Raw genomic sequence first — 25694 nt, 5'->3', positions numbered from 1 at the left:
CAAGTATAATAAATAATCGTTTTTTTAATCTTCAATATGTTCTTATGCATGTAGGATATGTATAAAAGCATATTTTTAAAAAGGATTGCAGTTTTATTAAATCAAACAGTAATCATGTTTTTTTAAAACTTTTCAATATGTATCTATGTAATGTTGCTTTTTTAATGTAAAATAATTTTGTTTTAAACTTGGTTGTAGTTTTGTTGAAAATCTAACCTGAAAATTTAGAAAAGCATTTTATAAGTGCTTAGAATTTATGGAAACTTATGGTACAGAAGGAAGGTTTAGCGCAGGCCACGATTTCATGCTCCTATTTTAGCCCTCAGTGCTCCTATTTTTTCCCTTAAGTGCTCCTATTTTTTGTATCTTGAGGTTGGCAGCTATGTTATTATTTTGTCTGTATTTTTGGAATTGAGAACTTCAAGTCAGAAAATGTTCAATTGAAACAACGCTGTTTTGTGTTTTTTAGGAACAATAATGGCAAGCCTAATTTTACGTCAAATTATTTTCTGACCATTAAGATTCTATGTTCGTTTTGCGAGCATTGGGCCGTCTAAATTTTATTGAATCCTTGTATCATCTCTATTGCAAAGAAAACTTCTAAAAAAAATGAAATACTATATTTTAAGTTATAGACTATTGTTTTCGAGTATTTTACAACTTGGCAGTAAATTCTATTAGTTTCTTTATTTGACGGATTATTCAACATTTTTCATGAAGGTTTTATAAAATGTTTTATAGCTTGCAAGTTATTTTCTTCTAACTTTTTTACTTTTTATTTAATGACTTTTTTTCTTAAATCGTGGATTATTTTGCGTTTAATGGGATAATTTTAATTGTTTGGTGATTTATCTTTCTTTTAAAGGAAGTCTTTGTATTGTTTAATACCTAGTTTTGTTTAAAAGTACATTAAAAAGATGAAATAACGCATGTTATTACCAAGCAAAAAAAAAAAACTAAGCCATTAAATATTTTTAAATTTGAATGTGTCAGAGGATCTATATACAACTCTACTCGACGTCAAATGGCCGATATACGAAATTTGCCACAGCGGCTGCGCATGATGCATGCGGACTTAGCTCATTAAAAGTTATCATTAAATTAATTGCAAAATTTTTGTCTGTTAACAAATTACTACAAAACACGGATATCCACACACGTATTTCATATATTTTCAATTCATAATGTGTTATGCTTGTGGAAGCTGCGTTATTTTCAAAAATAAGCAAACCAATAAAAAAGTACTATTTTTCGCTTTTAATTTTAAGTTAGATGTATCATGTTCATATGCGTGTAGTTTTGTTTCATATGTCACGCAAAATATTAACCCCTCAGTTTCGCGTTGACATTTGCAATTTCTTCCCCCCTTAAATATATTAAAATATATACTTTGTATCGGCAAAACTTGGGGGGGGGGGGGCAGCATTTTAATCTCATTCCTTGATTTGTTTCTCTGCTTAAATATAAACTTAAAAACATGTAATCCTGAAACAGAAAGCCCAATGAGCTAATTTCGTGCACAGTTGCTGCGGCAAATTTGTATATCCGCGATTTAACCTCTCTAGTTGCAACTGTTGGATCTGCTTTAGTCTTGATTGAATTTCATTTAATGAGACAAATTTTGAATAACTGTTAGATCTGTTCTAACCTTGCAATTGCAGTCAGAGATTAACAAACTCTATGAGCACATAAAAATTTAGGGGAAATTAGTGATTTTCCAACTTTAATTACTCCGGCCCATGATGTTGATTTTTTGTATATTTATGTACTCAATGCCCCCCCCCCAAGAATATGTATTCGAAAAATCATTACCATAGCCCCCGGGGAGCTGTGACAGAACCCCGGGAAGATACAATTTGGGGGATAAAAATGAGGGGTTTCAAATGCCACAAAAGGCACATCAGTAGGGCACAAGGAATGTATGTGCGAAATTTCAGCTGGATTCCTCGTTTTGCCTGTTCTGTGTCCTTGTCGAAGAAAGCGAAAACTTTTTTGAACAGCAAATTTCTAACTTAAATTCCTCCTCCCGCTGATGGTCCAGGGGATTGTATTTTGGTTTACGTCGTCAGGGACCACCAGGGGCGGATTCAGGGGAGGGTCAAAATGTCAGCTGACTCCCCTGTGGCATGAATTTTGTTATGATTATTACTGAACTTCAATTTTTTTTATCCGAAAAAATAGTGCATGAAATCAATGTTAAACGTTTTTTGCTTAGTTCTATCTACAAGGTATTTCTTCTCGGCATGTCATTTTTCAAAGGATTGAATGAGTTTGGTTACTGGGCTATTGGTCTTTTGAGATTTTTGTTCATTTTCAAAAGAAATATATTCGAAGTTTACGACAAGGTGTCCAACTTTTTTAACTCTAGAAATATGACTTTAACTGAAAATGTGAGGGAATTGTCAAATGGCGCAAGTTGCAAAAAATTTAGGGAAGGAAGTGGGGAGTAATTTAAAAAGCTGAGAAATGTAATCTTTTTTTTTTGGGGGGGGGGGGCTCCGCAATATATGAGAAAGTGTTCCTCCTCTATGTGTGTGTCACATCCTCCTTGTTTGTGGGGGGGGGCACCCCTGCTTCACTGATACTTTTTTATGTGTGAGATATAACGCTGGCCATTGAAACTTGACCCCCCTTACAAAAATTTCTGGATCCGCCTCTGGGGACCACTAGAGATTGAGTATACGAAAAATTAACGGGCTGAGATACAGAGCGGTGAAAAACCCAGAAAACCCCAGCTTGTTCTGTCGTGTAATCTTATTCTTGGTCGCTTTTATTTTCTTTCGTATTTGGTGGTGGATTTGCTTCTGTTGGCTGCTGACGTTTCGTTTCCTTGGCGGGATGGATTCATCTGCTGTATAAAATACATTATGTTTATAAATGTATAGTTATTAATATCTACAAATTTTTGAAAAAATTTTAAAAAATAAAAAAAAATCTGATTTAAATAAAAAATAATTAATTTGAATTTTGACCTCTTGAATTTGAATTATGTTTTTCGCAATCACGAGTGTGTGTGTGTATGTATGCATGTCTGTGTGCAGGCATAAGTGTGTGAGTAGTTGTGTGTATGAATGTGTGCATGGGTGAGGGGTATGTGTGTGTAGGCATTTGTGTTTGTGTCTGTGTGCAGGCAGCAATGTGTGAGTAATTGTGTGTAGGTGTCTGTATGTATGTGTAGGTGTCTGTAAGTATGCATGTGTGTATGTATGTGTTTGTGTATGTGTGTGTATGTGTATGTATGTGTGCGTGTGTGTGGTCGATGGTGATGCTGCAGAGGTTGCTGGCGGGAAAATAAAATCAAAGGAACGCCAAAAACAGTCAAATGAAAGCAATAAGCAATCGTGATTGCTCAAAAAAAATCCGATTTAAATCAAGGTAGTTCGTTTTTTTTATTTAAAAATTAAAAAAATGACGAACCCTGACGGGAAGTAGTTTTTTGTTACAGGAACATTTAAGCAAATTTAAACAACCTTCCAATTCATTTTTAGCATATATTGCCTTTGGTAGTGAGGATGCACATACATGCTTATGTTTGTAGTTCAATAAAATTATTTTTTGTCCTTCTGATTGGTAAAATGTAATGTATACAAATTACATGTTTTAAAATCATTAATTACATGAAAACTTATATGTTTTTTTCAATAAATTATAACTTATACCCAAATTACCCTAACGGATCTTACATTAGTTTGCAAATGAGGCATTTTTCACTTCTGATTTTAGAGAGGATCATCACCACCATGGGTCGAAGTTTCTCCTCCAGAGACTTAAAGTATACAAAGGGAACATCACATTGCATGCATTATACTGACAGCCGTTTATGCTATCCAGAGACTGCAGTTTTGTAATTGTTATGGACTCATTGGTCTGGAACAGTCAATAACCGAGCTGGTGGCGGTTGCCATCTCATTCAAACTGAGAGTGACAGCAAACTAGGGTTCGTGGTTTTTTTAATCAAAAAGGTTTAATTTTTTTATTTTTATCTGATTTTTTTTGAGTAATCATGATGGCTTATTGTTCTCACTTGACTGTTTTGATGTCCTTTGATTTTATTTTCCCACCGCCACCCTCTGCACCATCACCGTCGACGGGCTCCTCACGATGCTGCTCCTATAGCGAAAGCCGTCTCCAGGTTGCATCGTCCTACACACACGCACGCATACACACATACACACACACACAAACACCTACAAGTACACATACACACATACATACACACAATTACTCACACATTCATGCATACATACAGACACCTACACATACACACACAAAAGCATTCAAACCACACATTCATGCCTGCACACTGACACAAACACGTATGCCTACACACACATACCCCCCACACACACATTCATACACACAACTACCCACACACTTATGCCAGCACACAGACACAAACACACATGCTTACACACACATACACATATCCTCTACACACATACCCCCCAAACACAAACACACACGCCTACACACACCACACTCGTGATTGCGAAAAACATAATTTGAATTCAAGATGTCAAAATTCAAATTAATTTTTTTTAATCTTCAAAATATTTGTAATCATTAATTACTTTATATTTTTACGTTATATTTCATACGGTAAATGAATACATTCATCTTATTTTAAAACTAAGATAAGTTTTCTTTCTATTCAATCCATTTTGAGATTTATAAATGCGTTATAATACTTATATGGTGATTTTTTTCCCCATGCTTTTCACTAAAATAAGGTTTCCGTCATCATGTACACTTTAGTATAAAAAAGCTATGTTGAACAATTACTTTTCTTAACTATATTTGTGATGGTGCATAAGAAAAACTTGGTATAAATTTTCATTCGGTTCTGTACTGAACTAAACTGTAATTTCGGAGTAAAAGCAATATTGCAAGAGTGAAAATTTGTTTCACACACAGAAAAAGGGATCTCTGTGGTTTTACCTGTTGAAGTCAAAATTGTGTAACGCACTGTAGTTAAATTTAAAGCAACACATTCTAAAAATGTAAAATTATTTTTTTTTCATAAAATAAACTGATTTTATATAATGATTTTACTTAAAAAAATCACTTGATTCAAATCAGTGATTTTGTTTTTTATTTTAATCACTTGATTTAAATCAAGCTGATTTAAATCAATCTGCAAACTGTGCGAGAGCCCGCTGTGCTATGGTGCAATGCAATCCGTCTATTGAAGACAACCCTTGGGTATTAGGCTGCCGATCTTTATTTGATAGCCCTTAGAAAAACATTCTTAGTTCTAGAAGAAGGAGCAGTGCTCGACTAACTGAAAGTGAGACCCTGGGCCCACAATAATTTTAGGCCCCCTTAAATCTCTCTAGCAGAATGCAATGATTGATTTACAGGTCTGGGGGCCCATGGAAATGCATTTTTGGAGCCTGCATTTCGGGAGCCTTCATAGATTCTGCAGTTTTGATGCTAAACGGTTCATGTATAAACTTCTTTTTTTTTTTCAAAGATAATTTTGGAATATTTTTCCTCTTTTTCAAAACCCATGTCATAAAATCATTGATTAGGTCTGTAGTAAGAAGACGCAACTTGATATGCGCCATTTTTTTCTCCATTTATGCGCCATTTGTTCGCCATTTATGCGCCAGTTTTTTTCACTTGTTATACTAATATGTTCTTTAATAGTACCGTCATTGTCAAGGACAGCTGTCTTGAAAGATGACGTGCCTTCTACAGGCCCGGCTCCTGGAGTAGGCGGCCGCCTAATGTGGCAGATTTATGGGGCGGCGAATTTAGAAATTGAACATTTTTATTTTTAAGTATGGATATCTGTTTCGGCGCCATAGGTCTCACTGCTTCAATGCCAAATAAATTAATAAAAACATAAATAAATAAGTAAATAAGAATAATAACAAATTGACGTGTGTACCAGTGCTTGGATATGCAAAACATAGTTCGGAATTTAACTAGAAATTCAATTTCGTTTTAGAAGCGACAAAGTGCGTGATTTAATAGTCTTTTGAAAATATTAATATATCTTTCAGTGCCATTAGATGCACCACTTTAAATGTTATGAAAGATATATTGAAGTGTGTACTGTCTGACCATCAATTACATGGAAAGGCTAATATCCGGTTTATAGGCGGAAATGGACGTATCTATAAATTTATAGGGATGTTAGTTGGTTTGTTTCATATGTGCACTTTTTCCTCTCTATTATTTAGCCTTAGTTTTGTAAAAATGAAAATTTGATCACAGTAAAATTTTTTAAATCTAAAGTATATTTGATCTGTATTCTCACGGCAAAAATTGATTTATTTACTCACAACAAAGTTTTGAGCTTACCATTTCGCTTTTACGTTCCTGAACAAAATGAAAATATTTTATTTTTGTTGTTTCCATGACAACTATTTTTGTTTCTCCTTATTTTATTTTTGAGAATGCAATAAATGAATAAGGCACTAGTGACATTATAAAACGCGTGCATCAAAATCCCATCGTTATTTTCGCTTCTCCCCTGCTAGATTATTTCAGATGGAATATTCTTTACTTGGCAGATTGCCAAATTACATGCAATCCATGGTCAAACAGTACCAGTGCTTGGACATGCAAAACAGTTTAGAATTTAACTAGAAACTCACTTTAATTTTTTGCACTTTACTATTATTTTTATTTTATCAACACATTATTTATATTATTGTTATTATTCAATTGGGGCAGGGGGCGTCACTTCTCAATACCGCCTAGGGCGAAAGAACTACTAGAGCCGACCCTGGCGTTCTATTTCCGAACATAAAATCGTTGGCGTTTTTTTTTTTTTTTTTATGTTTTCTTGCCACTGTGCGTCCCCCGCCTTCCTCCCCTAACTACAGCACTGTATCTCTTTATAGTAAGTAAAAGTAAGGTCTCAGAGAAATTCTGGAAGGAAGTCTGTGGTGGACGTGCGTCAAGGACACCCCATAGCACGTACAGCCCAAAAATTTTGTACAAAATTACTTCGAGCCCCGGGGGTGTGTTCCTTGCATTTTATTTTTTAAAAATCGAATTAGGTTTTTAGTAATTAATTTTTTAAGCTCAAATTTCGCGTGAATTGCCTATTAAAGGGGTGAAAAATTACTTGCACTTATTAATATTATATATCGCTGGAAAGGGTGGAATTTTCTGCGTTCTACGCAATTTGTTCAATGCTCTAACTTAAATACGGCGGTAGTTATTTGCGTTTTTAGCTTGAACTTTTTTAGGCTTAGCTAAAATATAGGCACTACTTTCTTCATTATATCTATCAGTAAAAAGCGAAGGAATTGGCCTACAGTTTTCTTTTTCACACCACTGAAAAGAGCGGCTTTTTTTACTCCGGTCGAAAAAAATGAGCTTCTATCTCTAAAGGAAAAAAAGTTACAAGCCAATAAAAATCAATTTCGATTAATCCTCATCTCCATTAAAATTATTGATGTTTTATTTGGCGTTGCCATATTTACGTCTTTTCGATTTGCATGTTTCTTCTTTCCCTTATTCACAAACGTTAAGTTCTTCGATTTTGACGGAAAATCTGAGGCTCAACTCAATTCAAGCCCCGAGCTAAAGAGCATAAAATATTACTGAGACCACGAATATACAAAACTAGTTTTGCAATGCTCAGCCCCTTAGCACTTAGGGCTCTGCCAGTTAGTATAAGTTATTTTGAAACCCGGTCAAGGGGTGCTTTTTGATCCAAAGGGAGCTCATAATGCGTTTTTAATCTTTCTTTTTAACTGACGATTTAAATCTTTGCGAATCAAAGAAGATTGCGAAGCATTCTTCGAGGGTTGGTGAGCGTTAGCGAGCTGCTATTGCAAAAGAAAGTCTTCACAATCTATGCGTGTGTCGTTAAATGTAAAAGTATTTTTTTCATTTTAAAACACATTTTTTTTTCCTGTCGTCCGAATGGTTTTCTTTCTAATGCACAATTTTAAATACTCTGTGTCCCTTCTACTTGAAGTTTCTCTTTAATGTACTCTAATTGTTTTCATTTTTTTCCAGCAATAATTTGAAGTGCATGCTGTTGGATTTGCAGAAGTGTGATGCTCCCGATATTCAACAGTGTTTGAGCGTTCGTTTCAGGAGTTATGTCGAAGTGATTGCGTGAATAAATACAAGGACAGTCAAATCCCTCTAAATTTTTTGTTAAAACTTATGAAGAGCTTTGTACATTCCTAAGCAGCAGAAACTTTCAGCGCATCTCGAAAAGTTGAAGCTTTGGCTGCTACTAGTCTCGACTCTCTTTTCGTACTGTCGCCAGTAAAATTCTCAAATTTTATGCATTCTAGTTCTTGCTTAGATAAAGAGCATTGACTTCAATATTATTTTGCAAAAGCTTGTTTCGAATGTAAGTCTTTATCGGGTGTTGTGTGCAAAGTTAAAGGTCATACACTTCGTTTTAAAAAACTGAAAGAGAAAGGTAGAACAGTGAGAAGTGTGATGAGGAAATCTTTGTGTATGCAGGAGATGTTATAGGGGACAGCCAATGGATAGGTAATTATGAAACCTCGTTCTTAAAAGTTAGGTTTCCTGAAATTTATGAAAAGACAATTCTCATAATGACGCTGCCAAAGCAAAGTGTGGTAACCGGGACACAAACTGAAAAAGAGTAAAGAACTGTTTCTGACTCTTGGTTGAAAAAACAACTTCTCCGACGAAGTCTAAGAACAATTGCAAGCACAAAAAGCTTGATTTGTTTTATGTCCTTGAAGGCCCGTGTTTAAATTTAATGGACGAAGTAGAGTTTGCAGAACAATTTCGCTTAATTTTTTTCATCTCAAATTTGAGACTTTGTACTAAAAACAAACTACTACTATCTTCTGATTTTGGATTCAGTACTGAATACTTTATTGACTTAATTATACTGAATACTTTATTGACTGAAGGAATTTTTGAGCATTTATTGTACCAGAAATAAAGCGTCTGGTGTTTCGTTTTTTTCATTCATGAACACTTTTTACTGTAAAGCAATGGAATGCCATACGCAGATCCACAATGCTAAAAATTGTTATTACTGTGAACAATGTTCAAGAGTATTTGCTTATGCTTCACATTTAAAGCAACACCTGAGAACCCATACTGGCGAGAAGCCGTTTGCCTGTGAACATTGCTCAAAGACATTTTCCACCGCTTCAAATTTAAAGCAACACTTGAGAACCAATACTGGAGAAAAGCCATATGCATGTGAGGTGTGTTTTAAACAATTTTCTTCACTGGCAGAGCTGAAAGCACACATGAGAACCCATACTGGAGAAAAACCGTTCTCCTGTGGAGCGTGTTCTAAGGAATTCTCTCATCTAGCAAGCCTGAAGAAACACTTAAGAGACCATACTGATGAAAAACCACATTCTTGTGAATTCTGTTCTAAAAGATTTTCTGCATTTGCAAACCTGAAACAACACCTGAGGACCCATACTGGTGAAAAGCCATTTTCTTGTGACGTTTGTTCCAAGGAATTCTCTCTACGAGCAAGACTGAACAGACACTTAAGAGCCCATACTGGTGAAAAACCACATTCTTGTAGATTCTGTTATAAGAAATTTTCTCTTCTATCAAACCTGAAACAACACTTGCAGACCCATACTGGCGAAAAGCCATTCTCCTGTGAATTGTGTTCTAAGGAATTTTCTCATCTGGCAACCCTGAGAAGGCACTTGAGACTCCATACTGGAGAAAAGCCATTTTCCTGTGAAGTGTGTTCTAGGGAATTTTCTCAACTTGCACACCTGAAAGTGCACTTGAGAACCCATACTGGAGAAAAGCCATTCTCCTGTGAAATATGTTCTGGGAAATTTTCTCAACTATCAAACCTGAGAGATCACTTAAGAACCCATACTGGAGAAAAGCCATATGCATGTGAAGTGTGCTCTAAGCAGTTTTCTAAACAAGCAAACCTAAAAAGGCACTTGAGAACCCATACTGGGGAAAAGATGTTTTCCTGTGAAGCGTGTTTAAAGAAATTTTCTCAGCGAAAAAATCTGAAAGACCACCTGAGAACTCATACTGATGAAAAGCCATTTCCCTGTGACCCTGAGAAGACCCTTGAAAATCCATGCTAGGGAAAAGGCATATTCCTGTGAAGTGTGTTCTACGATGTTTCTTCACTCCACCACGCTAACACAACACTTGAAATTTTATACTAAAGAAGTGTCCAATAGGGGAGTTTTCGATTTTTTAATTTAATTTTTATGTGATAGAGTATCATGTATGAACATCATAAATGAAAAAAATTTTGCGATACGATAAGTAATTTTTTTTAAATTAATTTTTAAAGTTCAAGCAGTTGTAACGTCAAATTTCACTAGACGTGACGTCATGAGCTCTTCCGCTGCGGGAGAAGCCGAAGGACGTGCAGTTGACTTCGAAGACGAAACGTAAGGCTTACCTCCTCGCGTTTCTGGGACATTAAACGTCTCATCCTCTCGGAAATATTTGAATACCATCATTGATGTTACTTGAGGAAGATTATTAGATTGTGCTGTAACGAATCCGGCCTCCATAGTGTGTTCAAAAGGGTTGTTGAATTTCTAAAAAATAAAAATATCAGCGCTCTCAAAATTGTCCGTAGCGAAAACAAGGGATCTTCGGCGAAAGGCTGCCCATGAGTGAGTGCCCTGTGGAGTAAGCTCGTGACGTTTCAGGAGAGCGCACTTTTGCGCGCGGATTTTTAAAAATTCATTAAAAATCAATCACGGTGTTTTGAAATTCGGCGATGATTAAGTTTTTCGTTTTGAGGGTCAAAATATGAACATTTAATAGGTTGCAACTTTCCTATTCATGTTAGTTTTGTTCCGGGAAAATTTCTCAATTTACAGGCCTAAAAGACACTTGAGGATTTATTCCGGGAAAACGTCTTCCTCCTGTAAAGTGTGTTCTAAGAAATCTTCTCTGAAAGGAAACCTGAAATTGCTCTCGACATTCCATACTGGCGAATAGCAGTATTCCTTTAAGTTTGTGCTGAAGAATAACAAGTGGCAATTCTAATAAAGCACTTGAAGATAATGCATTCTGATGAAAACCGTATTGCTGTTAAGACTTTTGAAATCTAGAATTCTTGAAGCTACCCATACTGGAGAATCCGTAATGGCAGCGAACCAACCCTGTGCATGAAGGAATTTTCTCGACTAACAGATTCGAAAGTACGAAATCCATTTGAAAAGTATCCGATCTCTAGCCGAAGAAAAAAACTATCTGACGTAGAGCCTTGAAAACCTAATCCTAAGGCCCTATAGTGGAGGAGCCGACGCATCCGCCATTTTGGAGCAAACTTGATCCAGTGTGATAGCAGTGCTGCCGATGTTTACATTTCTTTGGCATGTGTTAAATGGAGTCAAATGGGTAGTTGTTCGGCTGTTAATTATTTAAACATCTCGAAAAAAGAATTTCAGCTCTTCAGATTTCCAGCAGATGCGGAAAGAAAAAAGAACAATTACCAAACGCGATAACTTACCAGAAAAGACAACCACTCAAACACGCGCTCCGATCCGAAATGGCTAATCTTAAGCTGATGCGATGGCTCGTATTTATAGGGGCCTTAGGAAGTCGCAAAAGCCCACATCAAGAGAGGGAGCAGCCTAATGAACCGCACGAGTCCGCTCTTTTACCACAAAAGTACAAATGAAGTGCGAGGAATATGCTCGCAAATTTTCACCGAATGCCGTCTGCAGTTTCCGAATGATTTTCACGTGTTGGTTGCTGGCAAAACTTGATGCAGCAACGGTGCTCCAGCGGGTTTCTCATTTTCTTGGAAATTAAATATAACGACGAAAGTACCGCACCCACTCAAACGCAGGGCTGCCGCTGGCGACTGAAAAAGCGACTATTTTGAAGAATTGTGGACTATGACGACTATTTTCACGTAAATGAGGGTAAAAACGACTATTTTGTAAAAAAAAACTGCTTTTATTTCAGAAAGCGACTAAAATGTAAAAAAATAACGCGAATGATAAAATAAAAAATGTAAAAAAAAAAATCAGCTTCAAGTATAATCGGCCGGAATTTTCAAATTTCAATCTTATTCGGGTTTGCCAGATTTCGCGAAAAAAAATCACCAAATGGACAGCACTGCCTTAAGGACAAATAAAACAGCTCTTTTTTATTATTTTTTCTCCTGTAGCCATGAGTACTGGACACATATTTCTTGCCAACAAGAATAACAACATTTATAATCTCATGAAGGGAAATATTAGTTTTGGTGGTGGGCAGTTACAGCCTTGTACTTTCTGGTACAGAAGATAGTAGTTTACATTTCACAAACAAATGCAGTTAATTCTTTTTTCAAAATGCTGATTGAATCGTCGAGCGAAGTTAAAAGGAGGCAAAAGCGACTTTATTAGGTATTTTTTTGGTTACTCTGAAGCTGCGTTTCTTAAATTGTTCCGCAGAATCGTTTTAGAAAACTTGAAAAATATATCAAAATAGTGAATTTTCAAATCATAAACTTAAATTTTGAAGTTTTTGCTTGTGTCAGCAAAATTTTGTTTTCAGGTTTTATTTTAATTTTTGAAATGGCGTTAAAAACGTTACAAAATTTTATTAGAAATAATTTTCACTCCGACTGCAAATAAAACATTCCAAAAACGTTGAAAAAACAGATTCTACAAAAAAATGGTTATTTAAAATTCTTCCACTTATTAAAGGATTAAGAAACGCTGCTCTGGACATTAACTTCTGGCAATCCTGCCATTTTTCTCTGCTTGATGTTATCTGCAGCTGTAATATTCCGACGATGTTATTTAATGAACATTGAACATTCAACCTTTTCATTATGATTTTCATTTTTCTGTAAATGTAAATAAAAGTTAATGATTGTTTTATCTGCAAAAATGGTTGCGACTTTAAAATCAGTGTTAAGCATTTGTTTATTGTGATTTCAAAGTCCTGATGTACTGCATAAAATACCACAGTGTGCTTTCAACACTTCTTTACTTATGTCTGACTTGTTTCACATTTGTAAGTACATTTAATCTCTACTAATAATGAAAAGTGTTGGTAGATGACTTGTGTTTATTTTTCAACCACACTCCTACTAATAACCATTACAATTAGGTGAATGCTAATATAAGCTGTATGTTAATTAATGAACGTACTATTTAATCTTTTTTTTTTTTCATTAGCTTCATTTTACTGTAATGTAAATAAAACTTCGATGTGTAAGAGTAAATAAAACAGGGTGGCGACAGATCAGGGAAAAGTCAGGGAACTTTATTAATCAGGGAAAAGTCAGGGAAATATCATGGAATTTTGAAAAAAATAACAGAAAATCAGGGAAAATTGATTTTATAAAGAAAAATTTTTTTTTGCTTTACAAAATTAAGTACTCTAACTCCCTACGCATTTTCCGCCAATTATCTGTCCAAAAAAAAAAAAAAAAAAAAATTAATGAGGTGCGATTTTACACTGCCGCATATTTGTGCATCTTTTTGCCTCAACGTCAAAGTATTGAATCTTACTTATTAACGACAGGATGAACTTCCTAAGATTGCTTGTGTGTCTGTTAGGTTATTTATTTTACCTAGCTTGAAATTTCCCTTTACGCTTTCAATGCTACTTAAAATAAACAACCATACAGTCAAAGAGGAAGCCTTCATTAATGCCTTAGTTCCTTTGCCTTTATTCTGTTGTCTTGAAGTAATGAGCGTATTGTAATCACGATTTCAAGAAGAAATCTTTGGTTTTTGAGTTAATACTATAAAAGCTTAAAAGTTATTACTTCTTTGCGTTTATAATTGAATTGCTGAAATTGAACTTTCAATAAAAAAAAACTTTGTTTTTTGCCATTTTACTATTTGTTGTCACCGCAGATTATAAAGGTTTTCTTTTCTTCAGACTTAAGTGATTCTTTAATTTTATAACCAAGTTGTATTCTTTTATATATTTTGAAATTAACTAATTGTTTTTTTTTCTTGCATTTCAAAGTTGTTTGTTACAAAAGCAATCTAAGATTTTTTTTTTCGTTACATACTGAAATCATTTGAAATAGAGTTAACTTGTGTACTTAAGTAAATATCTTTATTTTTTTTATTGTTAAATTAAAATGCTGTATTCATTCATTAAAACCTATGTTCTTGATTAGAGAAAAGCTCGCTATGAATGGATGTCTATCATAAATACACATATGTTTTTAAGAGTAATTTTAACAATTTCTTAAAATTCTTATGCTAAGTGGTTTCTGGAAGTAAACGTTTTTTTTTTTTAAATTTTCTATAATCTTTCCATTGTAGAAAAATTTAATGTACTGTTTTGTAGGTTCCCCCCCCCCCAAAAAAAATATTGACTTGATATGCTTTTTTTAACCATTTTATTAAAAAAGTAGCATTTTTTTAAAATATATCTTTAGTTCAACAATTTTACACAACTTAAAACGTTTAAAATACTGCATTTTATACAAACATACAATGGATTTCAAGTAGAGCAAAGAAGGAAAACCATTATCATTGGTAACGTAAATCAGGGAAATTTGGTGAACTTAATCAGGGAAAAGTCAGGGAACTCTTTTTCACAGCTCCTGTCGCCACCCTGTAAAAGTTCTTGATTGTTTTATAATTATAAGTTGATTGTAAATTTAATAAGTGCTTTTTTTTCTTTCTTAAATTGAGTATTTTGTACCTTATAAAATAACTAATGTGTGTTAGCAATGCTTTGAAAGAGAAAAATGATTAACTGCAGTTGATATATGATAGAAAGCAGATGGCACCTTTACAGACTGTTGGCTTATCCATCATACCATGTAGTGAAAACTCAAAAATTTTGCTTTGTTTAATGGGTATACTGAACCGTAGGGAGGAAAAGTTGCTTCATTTAAGGGATTAATGATGATGCTGATTGAAAGAATTATTATTTTTTTAACTCATGTTTTGAGACACTTCAAAAAGGAAATTTTCGGCTGTAATGTTTCCAGTATTTTATAAATACCTCTAATGTGGGCACAACTGAAATAAGATAGGCAGGAAACCAGGTCGGAACACCATCCGTGCCCAACTGGAAAGAGCTCCGCTTGTGTAGGCGATTTTGTCTTAAATACCATGCAGCTAAAGTATGTCATGTACACTGTTAAAAAAAATTCCTGAAAATAACGGAGAAAGTACCGGCAGCAAAGTTCCGTAAATATTACGTTCAATGACTTTCCGTGACTTAACAGAAGTTCCATTTCTTATTTCTCCGTAGATGTAGTTTTCTGTTTATAAATTTCCCGTGACTGAACGAAAATTCCATTTCTTATTTTTCCGTTCATTTATGATCTTTCTGTGTTTTAACAGAATTTACGTTCCGTATTTTTTCATTGCGATATTTTTTCCATTTCTCACTTTCCCGTATTTAAGTAAAAAGATTTTATTTTCAAAAAATATTGAAAACGTTATGTCAAGTATTGACTTTTCGTTTCATTAAAAATTTAGTTCTTTAAAATGATATATATTACAGATATAGTTAACTGTTCTAAAATTATTACTTTTTTTTTATTTGCATTTGTTACTCAAAGATTTTTTAAATTAACAACTGGAGAGAACTTACCTGACATAATCTCTACTCCGAGCATCCATGACTGACCAAAACTTTTTATATCAACTTCAGATGAATCAAATTAATCAAATAGTACCAGCAGAAAAATTGATGGATTTGAATATGACACCAATTATCCCTGCTGATACTGTTCGATATTCCCTTCGTCGTAGTGTCTGGGGTGGCATGGGAAAACATACATGAAAAATATGATATTTTTATTTGCAGAATATGTCAAATAAAATACTATTAAAAACAGGTTGACGTTATCATTTAATAATATACCTGATAGAGAGTACCGCATATCTATTGTATTTAAAAACAGAATGATTGACATGCACGTGAAGAATTTTTGATTCAGATGCTGCATGCCTCCCCCCCCCCCCCCCCCCCCAACGATATCCCAATTTTTCACTCATTGGAATCGCAACATAGATTTTTAGTACATAATCATCATACTTCAGCATATCAATATCAATCAGTTCGTTTTTCCCGAACTGTTTTTCCAAGAAACTTGCAATAATCTCAAATTAGATGTTGGATAAGAGCCTAACAAATTGAATTAAGTACTTATTGTTGCCAAAACTTTCATTGTATTTTCAAAGATCATTAATACACCTTTATTTAGAGATTTAAAATAGTTACTTTCAGTATTCCAAACTGTGAAGCGAACCCCCCCCCCCCCCCCCCCAAAAAAAAAAAAAAAAACTAAGTGATTTTTCCTATCTTGCTCGCACACCTCTCCGGTAGATACAAAATGTTGGCATTTGGCGTTAATGACTTTCAAGAATGCAATGCGTTAGAGCAATAAAAAATAACTTTATAATAGTTCTATAAATTCCAAATAAACTAACATCGGAATTCTATCAAATGCATATTAATAAGGAAAATACATTTGTATATTAACATGGACAAAGATATTCAACAACACTTACATGTGACCAGCGGCGCTGAATGTATCTCCATTGCATCTGGATACAACTAATCCAATAGGCTTTATTTTAAATTGATAACACGAGATCCTAAAACTATTCTCACTGATAGAGCACACTATATGACTAACGAATAGAATTGTTCAAAGTATTGAGCGAAATATTAAAACCACAAGAATATTCTAATACTGACTCAGTAAAACCCACATCAAATCACCAGGGCGATCAAAACACATCTGCCAGTCTAACTAGTATGTTTTGGCCGTCACGAAACTTTCTTCTATATTTTTCTTTTTTTTTCTGATCCCTCCCCATGCTTGACGAGGAAGCAATATTCCCAACAAAAACAAAATTACACATGCAAAAACTTGACGACCATCCCAATATTTGAATTATTGATAAAAAAGCAAAGCAAAGAGCGAAAATTGAAAGTTATTTTAAAAGCCTTGCTTGAATTAATTGCAAATATTTTATTTGTTAACAAACATAAGATGGCCACAGTTAAACATTTTAAATCATTGAGATAATATTTCCGATCATTTCCATACAATTAAAATCACGAGAAATAAGCAGACGATAATCTATTACGATTTATCATTCTTATTGTTGCATTAATAAAGCTATTTTTATTCGCTAAAAAATAATGATAATAAAAATAAATCAGCACCTCTTGGCGCGATTGGCGCCAAAATTGAACCTAAGCCTGTTTACATATGGATTCACATATATTCCAAATTTCAACCAGAGCGTAGCATTACTTCTTGATATAGGGCACTCACAATGGAAAAAAAGAACGGGCGATTGCGCTACCCCCTTTTTAGCTGTTGACATCAAAATAAAATCAGCTTTTATACCCACTAAGGGCTACTTGCCGATAAATTTTTCTTTCATTCCGTCCATTATTTCTTGAGATACAGCAGTCACAATTGACGACAAAAAACGTTCTCTAGCTCAACCCCCGTTTGAGTTATTGACACCAAAATTGAATCAGCACCTGTACCTGTTACTGGCAACATATGAACCAAATTTTGTTTGATTCCGCCGGTTACTTCCTGAGGAATAGCAATCACGCGTGACTCAAAAAACGTCCCATTGCTCCACCCCCCTTGGAGGAATTCGCGCCAAAAACCAATGGGCACAAGTTCACATAGCGGCACATATGTGTACCAAATTTCGTTTGATTTCATGCGGTAGTTTTTGCTGTAGAGCGGCCACAAAAAACTGATCACACACAGACGTGACACACGGACACACACATACACAGAGAGAGAGAGAGAGACACAGACAGACATATTCCAAAAATGGTCGAAATGAACTCAGCACACCTCAAAACGTTCGAGCCCGTCAAAATTCGAAATTCGAAAATTTGCACGAATCCAATACTTTCTTCTATATATCAAATATAGTAAAAATGTAAACATGTTTACTTGGCTTTAATTGTCAATATCTTTTGAATAGGCAGGTTTAGGCAAGAGTTGAAACCGGATTATAAAAGCTGAAACTCTTAACAATATATGAGATTTAATAGTTTTGTTAGCGATTTTCGTGATTCAAAAATAACGTGCGAAATAAATTGAAAATTATCTCCAAAATTTTCTTATTTTCTAAGATACCTTTTTGGAAATTTTTTTATTTATTAGGGGGCGCATAAAGCATAGCACGTCACAGCATTAAATTTGTTGAGTTTTTAAACAAGTTACCTATTGGTATATTGCATGAAGTTTCCTACTGTTTACAGAATTGTCTACGGAGAATTAATTGGCTTCCAGAATTGGACGCGAATTAATTCTTCGAATATAAGGTATTATCTTCGAGTAATAATGTTAAGAAGTAGTCAGTTTAGTGGGAATATGTTTTCAGTTTGTCAATTCAACAGCAAATGTGCAATGTTAAATGGTTTAATTTCCCGCCCAATATGCAAAATTACTTTAGGGTCGCGCCACTGGGCATCTCCCGCCTTCCTCCCCTAACTGCAGCACTGTATCTCTTTGTAGTAGATAAAAGTAAGTTCTCAGAGAAATTCTGGAAGGAAGTCAGTGGTGGACGTGTGTCAAGGACACCTCAGAGCACGTACAACCCAAAAATTTTGTACAAAATTACTTCGAGCCCCGGGGGTGTGTTCTTGGCATTTTATTTTTTAAAAATTCGAATTCGGTTTTTAGTAATTAATTTTTTAAGCCCAAATTTTGCGTAAGTTGCTTATTAAAGGGGTGAAAAATTACTTGCACTTATTAATATTATATATCGCTGGAAAGGGTAGAATTTTCTGCGTTCTACGCAATTTGTTCAATGCTCTATAAGTTATTTTGAAACTCGGTTAAGGGGTGCTTTTTAATCCAAAGGGAGCTCATAATGCGTTTTTAATCTGTTTCTTTTTAACTGACGATTTAAATCTTTGCGTATCAAATAAGATTGCGAAGCATTCTTCGAGGGTTAGTGAGCGTTAGCGAGCTGGTATTACGAAAGAAAGTCTTCACAATCTATGCGTGTGTCATTAAATGTAAAAGTATTTTTTTTTCATTTTAAAACAGATTTTTTTTCCTTGTCGTCCGATGGTTTTCTTTCTAATGCTCAATTTTTAATATTCTGCGTCCCTTCTACATAAAGTTTTTCTCTTTAATGTTCTCTAATTCTTCTAATTTTTTTTTCAGTAATAATTTGAAAGACATGCTGTTGGATTTCCACAAGTGTGATGCCAGATATTGACGCTCCCGATATTCACCAGTGTTTGGGCGTTCGTCTCAGAAACTATGTCGAAGTGATTGTGTGAATAAATACAAGGACAGTCAAATTCCACTGAATTTTTTCATTTAAAACTTATGAAGAGCTTTGTACATTTCTAAGCAGCAGAAACTTTCAGCGCATCTCGAAAAGTTTAAGCTTTGGCTGCTACTAGTCTCGACTCTCTTTTCGTACTGTCGTCATTAAAATTCTCAATTTTTATGCATTCAAGTTCTTGTAGTACTAATTCTTGCTTAAAGAACATTGACTTCAATATTATTTTGCAAAAGCTTGTTTTGAATGTAAATTTTTATCGGGTGTTGTGTGCAAAGTTAAAGGTCATAAACTTCGTTTTAGAAAACTGAAAGAGAATGGTAGAATAGTGAGAAGTGTGATGAGGAAATCTTTGTATATGCTGGAGATGTTATAGGGGACAGCCAATGGATATGTACCTATGAAAATTCGTTTTTACAAATTAGGTTGGCTCAATTTTATGACAAGACAGTTCTCATAATGACGCTGTCCAAGCAAAGTGGGGTAACCGGGACACAAACAGAAAAAGAATTAAGAACTGTTTCTGACTCTTGGTTGAAAAAACTTAACTTCTGCGACAAAGTCTAAGAAGAATTGCAAGCACAAAAAGCTTGATTTGTTTTATGTCCTTGTAAGCCCGTCTTGAAATTTAAAGGACGAATTAGAGTTGTCAGAACGATGTCAATATTCTTTTCTTCTCAAATGTGAGATGAAAACACGCTTAGTGACCGAAGAAATTTTCGGGCATCCATTGTAGCACAAATAAAACGTCTGGTGTTTTTTTTTTTCCATTCATGAACACTTTCTTACTGTAAAGTAATGGAATGCCATACGCAAATCCATAATGCTAAAAAATGTTATTACTGTGAACAATGTTCAAAAGTATTTGCTTATGCTTCACATTTAAAGGTACATCTAAGAACACATACTGGCGAGAAACCGTTTGCCTGTGAACATTGCTCGAAGCAATTTACTACCCCTTCCCATTTAAAGGAGCACCTGAGAACCCATACTGGCGAGAAGCCATTTGCCTGTGAACATTGCTCGAAGCAATTTTCCACGGCTTCAAGTTTAGTGAGACATTTGAGAACCCATACTGGCGAGAAACCGTTTGCCTGTGAACATTGCTCGGAGCAATTTCCCACCCCTTCACGTTTAAAGCATCACCTAAGAACCCATACTGACGAGAAGCAGTTTGCCTGTGAACATTGCTCGATGCAATTTCGCACCCCTTCAGAGTTAGAGCAACACTTGCGAATTCCTACTGGCGAAAAGCCATTTGCCTGTGAACATTGCTCAAGAGCATTTTCCAACGCTTCAAAATTAAGGAGGCATCAGAGAACCCATACTGGAGAGAGACCGTTTCCATGTGGACATTGCTCAAGAGCATTTTCCAGCGCTTCAGGTTTAAGGAGACATCTGAGAGCCCATATTGGAGAGAAACCGTACTCATGTGAACATTGCTCAAGAGCATTTTCCAACGTTTCACATTTAAAGGTACATCTGAGAACCCATACTGGAGAGAAACCGTATTCCTGTGAACTTTGCTTAAAGCGATTTTCTGCATCTGGAAACTTAAAAGAGCACATGAAGACCCACACAGGCGAAAAACCATTTTCCTGTGAAATTTGTTCTGCGGCCTTTTCTCAACAGACTCAGCTGAAAGTCCACTTGAGAACCCATACTGGCGAGAAGCCGTATTCGTGTACAGTTTGTTCGAAGGCATTTTCACAAGGAGGAGCCCTGAGAAAACACTTGAAAATGCACTCAAACAAAAAAACACATTTATCTAATGTTGGCATGTATGAAGACACTGAAAAGTCTTCTACACTTGCAATTGATAAGTTGCACCCGGAAAACGCTTCATTGTTATAAATTTTATTTGAAAAACATTCCCAATATATATTTGAATGAACTTTTCAAAGTCTCTTCTGGGGAAAAAACGAACTTCCTGTGAACAACAGTGTTTTTAGGAATTTTCTCGACTGACTGAACACTTGAGAATCGATTCTGACAAATCCGATCTTCTTGTAAATTTTGTTCAAAGCCAAATTCTCAACGCGGGAAAGAAAAAGTTGGGGAATATGGGGCAAAGTGAAATAGTTAAGATTTCAAATATTTGAACAAATTGGAAATTTGTTTTGAAATTTACAGTACATAAAAAGGAACATTGTATTTTGTAATGAAACTTACATTGAAACAGTATTTTTTTTTAAATTTTTGGCACTAAATTTGGGCCTTCAAAAAAAATTGGAATTTTTTTACTTTTTTTTTATTGCTCCAAAAGAGAAGCAAAATTTGGACTCATGTCATCAAATTCATAACAAAATTGCAATTTTGAAAAAGCGTGTTCATAAAATTCACGATTGTAAAAATGGACAAATCTCATACGCGATTTTAGAAATTTTTGCATTTCTGATCTCAAATTCGTTTACTTTCCGTTTTCGTTTATTTTTCCTTTAAAAATTATTTTTCAAAGTTTTGAGACACTTTTTAAGCACTGTCAAAATGGAGTCAAGTTGAAGATAGTTCATTATACTACATACATTACACTATACATTACACTAGTTATTTATTGTGAAAATGTTGAATCCAAATTAGATTTATAAAGAAGTACAATAAAAAGAACTTTCTTTTGTAATACATATCTCATCAAAAACAACCCTGTTGTAAAAATTTCCCCACCAAGGAAACCTTTAACTTTTCCGCACAAAAAAGGAAACCTGCATCCTAAGCCCAAAAACCCTCAGCCATAAAAAGTTATGATATCTAGTTTGCTCGCCAAGTATGTGCCAAACTATCATCCTTCCTCTTCTCCTTTTTCATCACAGCTACTTCCATTAGAACCTCCTCCCACCTTCAACTCCTTAGAAATATGGATAGATCTTTTAAATTGTTTATCTTGTTTGGCGGGAAGCTTTTCAAAGTGAAGTGGTTGCTTGATGAGCAAAAAGCCTCCCGCCAAACAAGATAAACAATTTAAAAGATCTATCCATATTTCTGAGGAGTTGAAGGTGGGAGGAGGTTCTAATGGAAGTAGCTGTGATGAAAAAGGAGAAGAGGAAGGATGATAGTTTGGCAGATACTTGCGAGCAAACTAGATATCATAACTTTTTATGGCTGAGGGTTTTTGGGTTTAGGATGCAGGTTTCCTTTTTTGTGCGGAAAAGTTAAAGGTTTTCTTGGCGGGGAAATTTTTACAACAGGGTTGTTTTTGATGAGATATCACATCTTTTTGCATTGATATTATTACTTTGTCTGTATTTTTAGAATTGAGAACTTCAAGTCAGAAAATTTTCAATTGAAACAACGCTGTTTTGTGTTTTTAAGGAACAATAATGGCTAGCCTAATTTTACGTCAAGCTATTTTCTGACTATTAAGATTCTATGTTCATTTTGCGAGAATTGGACGGTTTAAATTTTATTGCAATTCTTGTATCCTCTCTGTTGCAAAGAAAACTCCTTGGATAATAAAATACTATATTTTAAATTATATTGTTTTCGAGTATTTTACAACTTCGCAATAAATTCTACTACAGTTTCTTTATTTGACGGATTATTCAAAATTTTCATGAAGGTTTCTTTAAATGTTTTACAGCTTGAGGGCTATTTTAATCTAGCTTTTCACTTTCTTGTTTAATTACATTTTTTCTTAAATCGTGGATTATTTTACGTTTCATGGGATAATTTTAATTGTTTGGTAATTTATCTTTTTCTTGATAGAAGTCTTTGTCTTGCTTAATACCTAGTTTTGTTTTAAAGTTCATTTAAAAAACGAAATAACGCACGTTATCACCAAGCAAAAAAAAAAAAAAAAAAATCTAAGCCATTAAATATTTTAAATTTGAATGTGTCAGAAGATCTATACAACTTTACTCGATGTCAAATCGCGGATATTCCAAATTTGCCATAGCGAATGCGCATGTTGTGCGCAGACTAAGCTCATTAAAAGTCTTGCTTAAATTAATTGCAAAAATTTTTTCAGCTAACAAATTACTGCAAAGCACGGATATCCACACACGTATTTCATATATTTTCAATTCATTATGTGTTGTTTGTGAAAAATCCATTAATTTAGAAAGTAAGGCAAACCAATAAAAAAGTGCTATTTTTCGCTTTCAATTAAAAAGTTATATGCGCCGTATTCATATGCGTACGGTTTCATATAATTTGCCACGTAAACTATTGTAATGGTTTAACCCCAGTTTCGCGCCGACATTTAAAATTTCTTCCCTCCATAAATGTATCAAAACTGAAAAACAGGAAGAAAAGAAATTTTGTATCGGCGAAACTGGGGGGGGGGGGGGGGCAGCATTCTAATCACATTCATTAATTTGTTGCTCTGCTTAAGTATAAACAAAGAACATAGAATCTCAAAACAGAAAGCCCAATGAGCTAAGTCTGCGCGCATGCGCAGTCGCTGTGTCAAATTTGTGATATCCGCGATTGAACGTCTAGTTGCAACTGTTGGATATGTGTCTTGATCGAATTTCCTTTCCTAAGACAACTTTGGAATAACTGTTAGATCTGTTCTAACCTTGCAATTGCAGTCCGAGATAAACAAACCCTATGAGCTGAGAGTAAGTACATAAGAATTTAGGGAAAATTAGTGATTTTCAAACTTTAATTACTCCGGCCCATGATGTCCTTGGGGTTTAATTTTTGTATATGTACTCAATGCCCCCCCCCCCCAAGAATATGTATACAAAAAATCATTACGGTAGCCCCCCGGGGGACTGTGATAGAACCCCGGGAGGGTACAATTTGGGGGGTAAAAACGAGGGGGGAAGGGGGGGGGGGTCAAATGGCACAAAAGGCACATCATAAGGGCACAAGGAATGTGTGTGCGAAATTTCAGCTTGATTCCTGTTTTCGTCTGAGCTGTAGCCCTGTCAAAGAAAGCGAAAACTTTTTGGAACAGCGATTTTATAACTTTAATACGTACTCCCCCTGATGGTCTAGGGGATTGTATTTTGGTTTACGGCGTCAGGGGCCACTAGAAATTGAGTGTACCAAAAATCAACTCCGGGGGGTCTTCATGGGGCTGAGATACAGAGGGGTGAAAACCCCAAAAAAACCACAATTCGTTCTGTCGCGTAATCTTGTTCTTGGTCGCTTTATTTTCTTTCGTCTTTGGCGGTGGATTTGCTTCTGTTGGCTGCTGACGCTTGGTTTCCTTGGCGGGGCGGGACGCTCCCGCGTCCCGTGATAACGGAAAATACTTGCTCTTGTAGCGAGATCACGAAGTCTGTGTTGGCCAACCCGGTCGTGTTTCATGTTTTGAGTTACGCTTTGATTGGAGTGTCGTTTGCTACTGAACTAGAACTACTTCGGTTTGACCACGAGTGTTCGAAAACACAGCTGTTCTATCGAAATTCCTAGAGAAATTTCCAAATACGTCATAACCACGCGGTGTAACCGATAGTTCATTTCCGAACGCAACCTATGTCTCAACATCTCATGTGCATCGAAGAGGAGAGACCAACAGCGGGAGTCTCACCGTACTAATGCGCTAATGCGTCACCTATAATGTAATGCAGTGGATTTTCCCGCTGCTGGTTGCGTTGCATGCTGGTTTCTTCGTTTAGTGTGTGTATTTCGAAAAAAATTCTGTGATTTTGATAGTTATTATTGCTTCCGTTGAACAGTTCTGCTTGAAAATAACATTCTTTCTTTCTCGTCCTCTGGAATGAGAAATATTCGCAGACTGAAATTCTGCTTTGTAATCATTCGTTTGACGCATCGCCGGAATTAAAGGATCAAAGGTGTGTTCAGTGAACTTTTCCTTTGTTCGGCATCTGTACGCAGTCATCAAAACAAGTAAGCTTGATTTTCACATAACGTTTTTGGTAATTACGTTGAGAATGCTGGGAATTGTTTAAATTTCATTTCTAGGCATGCTTTAATGGTTATGTTTTAATCAAAAATAGGAGAGGAAGGGGAGTTTCAATTTGACGATCGTTGGTGATATTTAGAGAGTAAACTAGTGAATCACATTAAAATTGCCAATAATGGGAAAATGACACTAAATTGGAGTAAAAGGAAGTCAGGTGATGCACACATCGGCTCGTTTTATAATTATTTGTCGTCAATTAAAGTTTTCTTATCAGGATAATAATGGATTGTTCATTAGTGTTTGTACAAAATTCAATCAAAAGGTTTAATAATTTATTTCAAACTCTTATTTTTTTAAGTTTAACAAATATATTCGTTTAACTTGGTCAAAATTATCACTGAAAAAAATATATACAGTCGAACCTCGATAACTCGAAGCTTATGACTCGTATATTCTTTTATCTCGAAGTTTTCATCGGGTCTCAAACTCTTCAAATGATAACCGTGGAAACTTCCCATAACTGAAACTACCGATATCTTGAACGTTTTAGCTGGTTCCTTGGGACTTTGAGCTATCAAGAGTTGACTATGTATTATACAGGCTGCGTGGTGGCTGAAATGTCCTTGAAGCGTTTTAAAATTTCAGTAAAAAAAGCAAAAAATTGTCATATGCATATGCAGTTTGTGCCGTAA

This window comes from Uloborus diversus, chromosome 9 (genome assembly GCF_026930045.1).
Source record: "Uloborus diversus isolate 005 chromosome 9, Udiv.v.3.1, whole genome shotgun sequence".
Taxonomy (NCBI): domain Eukaryota; kingdom Metazoa; phylum Arthropoda; class Arachnida; order Araneae; family Uloboridae; genus Uloborus; species Uloborus diversus.
Note: the sequence above shows the minus strand (reverse complement) of the source record.